This window comes from Rhinolophus sinicus, chromosome 14 (genome assembly GCF_057876585.1).
Source record: "Rhinolophus sinicus isolate RSI-liver-muscle chromosome 14, RSI-T2T, whole genome shotgun sequence".
Taxonomy (NCBI): Eukaryota; Metazoa; Chordata; class Mammalia; order Chiroptera; family Rhinolophidae; genus Rhinolophus; species Rhinolophus sinicus.
Window position 1 is genome coordinate 19,260,515 of NC_142514.1, and position 8,007 is coordinate 19,268,521.

General features: G+C 43.7%; 1 pseudogene; it reads left to right on the top strand.

Moving 5' to 3' along the window:
• The first annotated feature begins 5,921 nt into the window (after positions 1-5,921).
• On the top strand, positions 5,922-6,533 carry LOC148755559 (large ribosomal subunit protein eL15 pseudogene; annotated as a pseudogene).
• The last annotated feature ends 1,474 nt before the right edge of the window (positions 6,534-8,007 follow it).

The following is an 8,007-nucleotide window of genomic DNA, read 5'->3' on the forward strand; positions in this document are numbered from 1 at the left end:
GAACTTATTTACTGACCTCTAACAGACTAGATTTTTGAGCTCTTTGAGGGCAGGGACTATATTTGATTCATCTCCATGTCACCATCCCCACAAACAGTGTCTAGTAATGTATAGGAATTTTGTGCATGTTTTGGAAAGTAAGAAGGAATAAAGAAAAGAAGGGAGAAAGACAGAGGAAGGGATGAAAGAAAGAAAAATGCAAATGGAAGAAAAGGAAAAGGAGGAATTTTCTCCCCCCCTTGAAAGTTCAGGTAAACCTGTTAGCCTTTTCAGACCCATTTCCAAAGGCTTCAGGAAGCAGATGGAGTTTCTAGGGCTGCACACCCAGAAATGACACAATCCCAACCATTCGCCACCATTCCCCATTTCAGAGGACAGCAGAACACAAGAAAAGTCAGGGTTTAGAGTCAGATTTGGGAGGTTCACCCCCGCTGGTTATATGACCTTGGAAGAAGCCTGTGTCCTGATCTGAAAATGAGCAGTGCATCCTAGTTTTTTGTTGTTTTCCCCCTCATGGCAGCACGCGGTAGCCCACGGCAGCCCAGCTCCAGGGAGAGCCATTGTTCACAATCTTAGCTGTAGAGGGCGCAGCTCAATGGCCCATGTGGGAATCGAACTGGCGACCTCAGCATTAGGAACACAGCGCTCCAACCACCTGAGCCACCAAGCTGGCCCACATCCTTGTTTTTAAGAGACATTTAGTGCCTGTAGAACTAGGTGCTGGGGATTTCATGATGAACAGACACAGACAAAGCCCTTGCTCCCCTGAAGTATACAGGCTAGTAGTGGTTGTGTTGGGGAGCACATGTATTAATCAAATGAGGACACAAGTAAACAGAAAATTAAAATTATGTTAGCACTATCTAGGTGAAATGCACAGTATATAATGTCAATAATGGAATACAATGAGAGTTTATAATGGGAAAATTTGATCTAGTCCTAAGTTGAGGAAAGGTCCATGAGGGATATAAAGGCTGAGTTAGAGGTAATCTGGCAGACTGCACAGAGTATGTCATGGTTAAATGGTGAGACAGAAAATGGCAAGTTTGAGGAAAAGAAAAAAGGTAGAAAAACCAACAGAAATGTGATGAAGGCCAAACAAGAGAAATAGATAGGGAGAAGACCCTCCCTGAAAAGCCTTAGAGGCCACAGGAAGAGTTTTTGATCTCTCTCCTAAGAACAATAGGAAACCAGTGAAGTGTTATGAGTGGGTGAGTTACATAATCAGATTTGCACTTTGGAAAAATAACCTGGTTATTGTATAGAGAACAAACTGAAGGTGGGGCAAAATGAAACCAGTTTAGATGGCCAGTGCTGAGGTCCAGGCAAGAAGAGTGCCATGCAGGGACTCACTCCCGCTCCCCGCACAAGAACACAGGATATGTGAGGCCGAAAAGGAACAACAACGGAGCCATAGATAGGGAGTCATACCACTATATTCTCCATGGCGGCTGGTCGAGACACAAGAGCAAACATCCTCCTGTACCCCAACGAGGGGCCTTCCTGCACCCCAGTCTCACTGGCGGCTGGGCGAGACACAGGAAGTAGGATCCACATGATCTGCAATCCGCCATCCACGCTTGCTAACCCCACTTGCTAGCTGCAATCTGCCGGCCGCTTGTCTGCCAACCAACCAACCTGCCAGCCACAATCCGCGCTTGCTAGCATAATCACGACAGTTATATTAGGCTAATGGCTAACTGGTTACAGCTGCTGATAGCCACCCAGCCACAGCGGATGGCCATCTGATTACAGCTGATGGCCATCTAATAACCGAGCCAGCACCTTTCTGCGTGAGGCCGAGAGCCTGGAAACTGCTCTCTGGGACTCTGTCCCCACAAAGAGTTATCAGTTTAGACCAAAGTGGTGGCTTGGAGTGGAGAGTGAATAGATTGAGAAAAACAGATTTATTTAAGATCAAGGAGATACAATTGAAAAAATTTGGTCAAGGATTGGATTGGGGGGAAGGTAGAAAAGAGACATTAAGGATGATTATTTAGGTCTCTGATTCCTATAACTGGAGGGATTGTGGTGCCATTTATTGAGTTAGGACTGGGTTTGGACAGAAGGTTTTAGGCATCTTGAATTTGGAGGGCCACTGAGATAGCCAAATGGAGATGTCAAGTAGGCATTTAGATAAATTGATCTGGACGCAGAGATATCTGGGCTGGAGATATAGCTATATGACTATAGTTGGTAATTATGCCTTGGACTCAGTGAGCTTGCCTGGGGAGAGAGTATAGAGTGAAGATCGAAGAGATCTAGAGCTGAAACTTGAGAAAGCTAGTATTTAAAGTCAGGTAAAGGAAGATGAATCTGCACAAGATACACAAGAGTAGCCAGAGGGGTAGGAAGCAAAGCAGAGATGATAGACATTTGTTGCTTTTGCCATCCAGCGTCTGCTCTGTGCTAGGCAGAAGGATGCCTCCCCCACTCAAAGATGTCCATGCTCTAATTCCTGAAGGCTGCGACTATGTTACCTTACATGGTAAAAGGAACCTTGCAGCTATGATTAAGCCAAGACTCTTCAAATGGGAAGATTACCCTGGATTATCCAAGTAGGCTGAATGTAATCACAGGGTCCTTATAGAAGGAAGGAAGGAGGGTCAGAGTTAGAGAAATAAATGTAACAACAGAATCAGAAGTTGGAGTATGTGGCCATGAACCAAGAAATGTAGGTCACCTCTGTAAGCTGGAAAAGGCAAGGGAATGAATTCTCCCTTATAACCTCCTGTAGAACCACAACTCTGCCCAAACCTTGATTTTAGCCCCACAAGACCCATTTCAGACTTCTGACCTCCAGAACTGTAAGAATAGAATGTGTTGTTTGAAGCCACTATGTTTGTGGTAATTTGTGACAGCAGCAGTAGGAAACTAATACGTGCCCCCTCTTCTTTTGACAATAGTAGCCCAATTTTGCTTTGGGGAAAGCAGCCCCACTCTAAGCCTATGTATTCCAGTGAAGCCAACTGCAACCTGGGGCTCCAATGGTGGGGGAGGTGACCTGGCCTAAGCCAGTCTCCCCATTCCACCCCCCAGCCACATGGATCAATCAGTATTGGGCATATGATCTCAGCCAGCACAATTAGAGCAAATCTCAGGATTTATGCTACAGCTGCTGGGAAAAAGAACCTCACTCCTCTTTGCTGAATGTGAATGAGGAACACTGTACGCCTGGGAGTCACTGGCAGCCATCTTGCAACTATGGGAGAAAAACTATCTGAGAATGGAGTTAACACTGAATGGCACAGCTGAGAGAAAAAAAGTGTAACTAGATTCTAACACAAGGCTGTTATTCATCTTGTACACACTGGGATGGCTGATGGTTATTGAAATATTTCTGTTGGTAAGTAAATGCTGTCCAGAACCCTCTGAGAACAGGAGTGATTTCCCCACATCCTCCCAGCCACCCTTCTTCTGGAATCCCTGGACTTCCCCCGTCATCCAGTAACTAAAGAGTTAATGCCAGGAGCAACAGGGGACTTCCAGGTCACCCCTTCTGAATTTGTTCTGATGGGTCAGTGGCAATGCAATGCCAATTGCTAAATATTTTGAATGTTACCCCTGTCCTAATACTGTTATTTGAATCCCTCTATTCAACTGGGTCCAAACATCTACTACTGGATGATGGTGATGATGATGATGATGATGGAGTTACTTAAGACAATACATTCTTTTTTTGTTGTCTAAGTCAGTATAAGTCAAGATTTCTGTCACTTGGTAATCAAAAGAAACCCCACAAACAGGAAAATGTGAAATCACAAAAACCAGTCAATGAGAGAGTTTAAAGAAGAAGGGAATGGTCAACAGAGTCAAATGCAGCTGAGAAGTCAAGTAAGAAGACTGAAAGCACGTAAAAGTGTAAACCATATGAACCTGTACCAGGTGCTCAATAAAAGGAAGCTCTCCTCCCCTTACGTCTCCCACAGCTCCATCCAGCAATAGTAATATAGGTTAGTTTTAGCTGCATGTAACAGAAAACCCAGAATAACAGAGACCTAAATGAGAGAATTTTATTTCTCTCACACGAGTGGTCCAGAGGTAGATAGTAGAAGGCAGGAATAGTATTCCACCAATAACATGGGCCCAAGAATAGCACTCCACCAATATCATTCTGTCTACCTGGCAAATAGCTTTCATTTTCAAGGTCACTTCAAGGCCAAAGATGACTGCTGGAGCACCAAATTCCAGGCAAAAAAAAAGAAGAAGGGACAAGTAGAAGGGACTCGCTTAGCTGAGTCAACTCCCTTGAAACAGCATTTCCAGAAGGCCTAACAACTTGTTCACTTATGTCTCCTTGGCCAGAACTTAGTCACAACACTACCCTTAGCTGTAAGGAAATGTAGCCTTTAAGCTATTTGCATTGTGTTGTGTATTGGCTTAATATGATTTCAAATCCACTTGTCTGCAACTTACATGAAGTTGTTTTAATCCACTTGTTTAGGACAAAGACTAGAAAAGAAAAGAAATTGCTTTGATGTAAGTATGAAACTGTGTCAGGATGTCATCATTCTTCATCTGTTACCTTTGATAAGCAGTCAGCAACCCAGCTACCAAGGGACCCCTCTGGGGGCTTATTTATAACAAGTGGAGAAGCAACAATGACAAGGGAACATTTAGACTACGACTACTGAGTTTGTGAGGACTATTTGAGAGTTTCAGTTTGGGTGAGGCATGGCTTCACTAACCTAAAAACTCCGCAAAGACCCTTGGGGTATTCACTCCTGCTGTGAAAAGGGCTACTCTCTTACCAGCTGTGTCAAAAAGCCTTACAGGGGCCCCACAAAGGAAGTCAGCCTCCCTGCTAACAGCAGCGTCTCCGCTCCCTAGCAACAGGGTGTTTTACTTTTGCGCTGGCAGCTAGATGCCATGACTTCGTTGGTTGCAGCGTCTCTCGAGTGTCTCCTCGTTTAAAAAGATACACTTCATATTAAATTTGGATTTTATTCCTTTCACTTCTCCTTGCCTGGAGCAATAGTATGACTAATCTGTCATTTGTTTGGAGTATGTTATGTCTTTACCTGACTTATTAAGGAGATATTACCCTGTACGTTATTGACTCGTGATATTATAATTCCCACAACGAACTTGTGCTAAATAAATTGCTGGCAAAGGCAGAATGAGTCTCTGAGTACAACTTTGCTGCCTCCCTAAAACAAAACAAAACAAAACACATGGTTATTTCAAGTAAAATAGGGGTTCTTCTATTTTAGAATAGGGAGAGAATAGATCTCAGGCAACCAACAATGTTGCTACAGTTAACTGCTTACGTTCCATGGCACATGTAACAGTGCCTGACAGATTACAAAATGATTTCCTCTCCATTATCTCTCCTAAGGCTTCTAACATATTGTGCAGTAGTTGTCATCATCTCATTTTACAACTGATGAAACTGAGGCTCAGTTAGGCAATCAGTTATCTACGATAAAAGTGAACTGGCATCTTAAGATGCTTAACCATAGCGCTGGGAGGACTATGGGTGGAGCTGGGCCCCCTTGTTAACTCTCTAGTCCTGACTCTTGTTAAACTTTGTGGTATCCTCCGGGGGAGGGATGCTAATAAATAGAGAAGCCATTTTGGAATCAGGGCTTTTCGCACGTGTGTGCCTGGTTGGAGCACCAGTCGGAAGTGTGCATTTGCACACTACTGGGGTGACCTCGTTTCTTTTTCTTTTCCCAAATAAACTGCTCTTTTGGTAGATTTTTTGGAGACGTATTTTGGCCAGTCAACACCTACGGCCAAATCTAGATCTAACTCCAAGGGCTAAGTTCTTCCCCATTCCCCATCTTGCCTTACTGAACTAATTTTGGCTGCTGCTATAGTTCAAATTCATTTGTTATGAAACACTCACAATGTTTGGAGCCATTATCAGGCCATAAGTATTGCCTTTCTGTCTGGCCACAGCCATCAGGTAAGCCAAGATGGGTGCTCACAAGTACATCCAGGAGCTATGGAGGAAGAAGCAGTCCAGTGTAACGCGGTTTCTTCTCAGGGTGCGCTGCTGGCAGTACCACCAGCTCTCTACGCTCCACAGGGCCCCCCACCCCACCAAGCCCAATAAAGCACTCAGGCTGGGATACAAAGCCAAGCAAGATTATGTCATATCAGATTTACGTGTGCCATGGGGGCCTCAAACACCCAGTTCCTAAGGGTGTGACTTTTGGCAAGCCTGTCCATCACGGTGTTAACCAGTTAAAGTTTGCTCAAAGCCTTCAGTATGTTGCCAAGGAGTGAGCTGAACGCCACTATGGGGCCCTGAGAGTCCTGAATTCTTACTGGGTTGATGAAGATTCCACATACAAATTCTTTGAGGTTATCCTCATTGATCCAGTCCAAAAAACTACCAAATTGAATCCTGACACACAGTGGATCACCAAACCAGTCCACAAGCACAGGGAGATGCGATGGCTGACATCTGCAGGCTGCAAGAGCCGTGGCCTTGGAAAGGGCCACAGTCCCACCATACTATGGGTGGTTCTTGCCCTGCAGCTTGGGGAAGGCACAATACTCTTCAGCTCCACCATTACTGCTAATATGAGTAATGTTTGTAAAATCTTACCTAATAAACAATTTAGGATCGTCAAAAAAAAAAAAAAAAAAAGAAAGAAAGAAAGATCAAGTATAAACAATGAAACAATGAACTATGGAGAGCAATATTCATCTCCTTCCTTTCTAGTCCCCCCTTCTCTCTCTGCAGTACCCACAGGGTACATAATAAGTGTGTGTGGAGTTACTTTGGGCCCACTGCCGTCTCTGGACAGCCCCCAGCCTGGGACAACAATGGTGCCAACTGGGGAAATGAGGGAGGGTTATCAGCGGTTGTCTCAGGAAAGACAGGCTTCCTATCATCAAAGAGCAACCGAACTCCCCAAGTGTCAAATTATCCTCTTCCTAGGAGAGAGAAGAGAAAAGAACTAACATTTATTATATCCATTTTACAAATTAGGAAACTGGCTGAGAAGGTGAAATGATTTGCCGAGGATCACACAGCCAGTGACAGAGCTGAGATTAAAAAAAAAGTTGTAGCACTTGCTAATTTCTGTGGTGTAAATATTCCCAACAAGGCTGATTTAAAACTAACTAACATGACATCTCTGAACAGAGTTGGAAAGAGATGCTCACAATGGACTCTCACAAGCAGATCGTTGAATAGCAAACACAAAACTATTGCGTTTTTAACACATGCCTGCCATTTGCTGGAGTGCGAAGGCAGAGACTTCATCTTGTCCTCACAGCATATGGCAGAGTGCTGCCTATGGTTGATAGGAACACTGGCGGAATGAGGGAAGGACATCCATTCTCTTCTCACTAGGCCGTGCTGCTTCACACAGCCACACATACCAACCACATCACGTGTATAGAATTTTATTGACTAAGCTCTTTCACACACAGTAACTCAAGCAGACACCACCTTGAACATGATGGACGCACTATGAGAAAGGCTCCTTTGAAAGCCTGAACTTCTCCCTCCTCACCTCACTTCTTCCTACCCCATCCTCCCTCTTTTAAAAAAGTTTTTTTTGAATATGTGATGACATAAAATTACATTTTAACCATTTTTAAATGTACAATTCATCAGCATTAAGTCTATTCACATTGTTGTACAACCATCTCTAAAACTTTTTATCTTCCCAAACTCCATACTCATTAAACAACAACTCTCCGTTTCCCTCTCCCCCAGCCGTTGGTAACCGCCATTCTACTTTCTGTCTCTGTGAATTTGATTACTCCGGGTACCTCATATAATTGGAATCAAAAAATATTTGTCCTTTTGTGTCTGGTTTATGTCACTGAGCATAATGTCTTCAAGGTTCATCCTTGTTATAGCATGTCACAATTTCCTTCCTTTTTAAGGCTGAATAACATTCCATGGTATGTATATACCACATTTTGTTTAGCCATATGTCCCTTGATGGACTTGGGTCGCTCCCATCTTTGGCTATTGTGAATATTGCTTCTATGAACCTTGGTGTTCAAGTTCTTATTTTCAATTCTTTCTTGTGTATA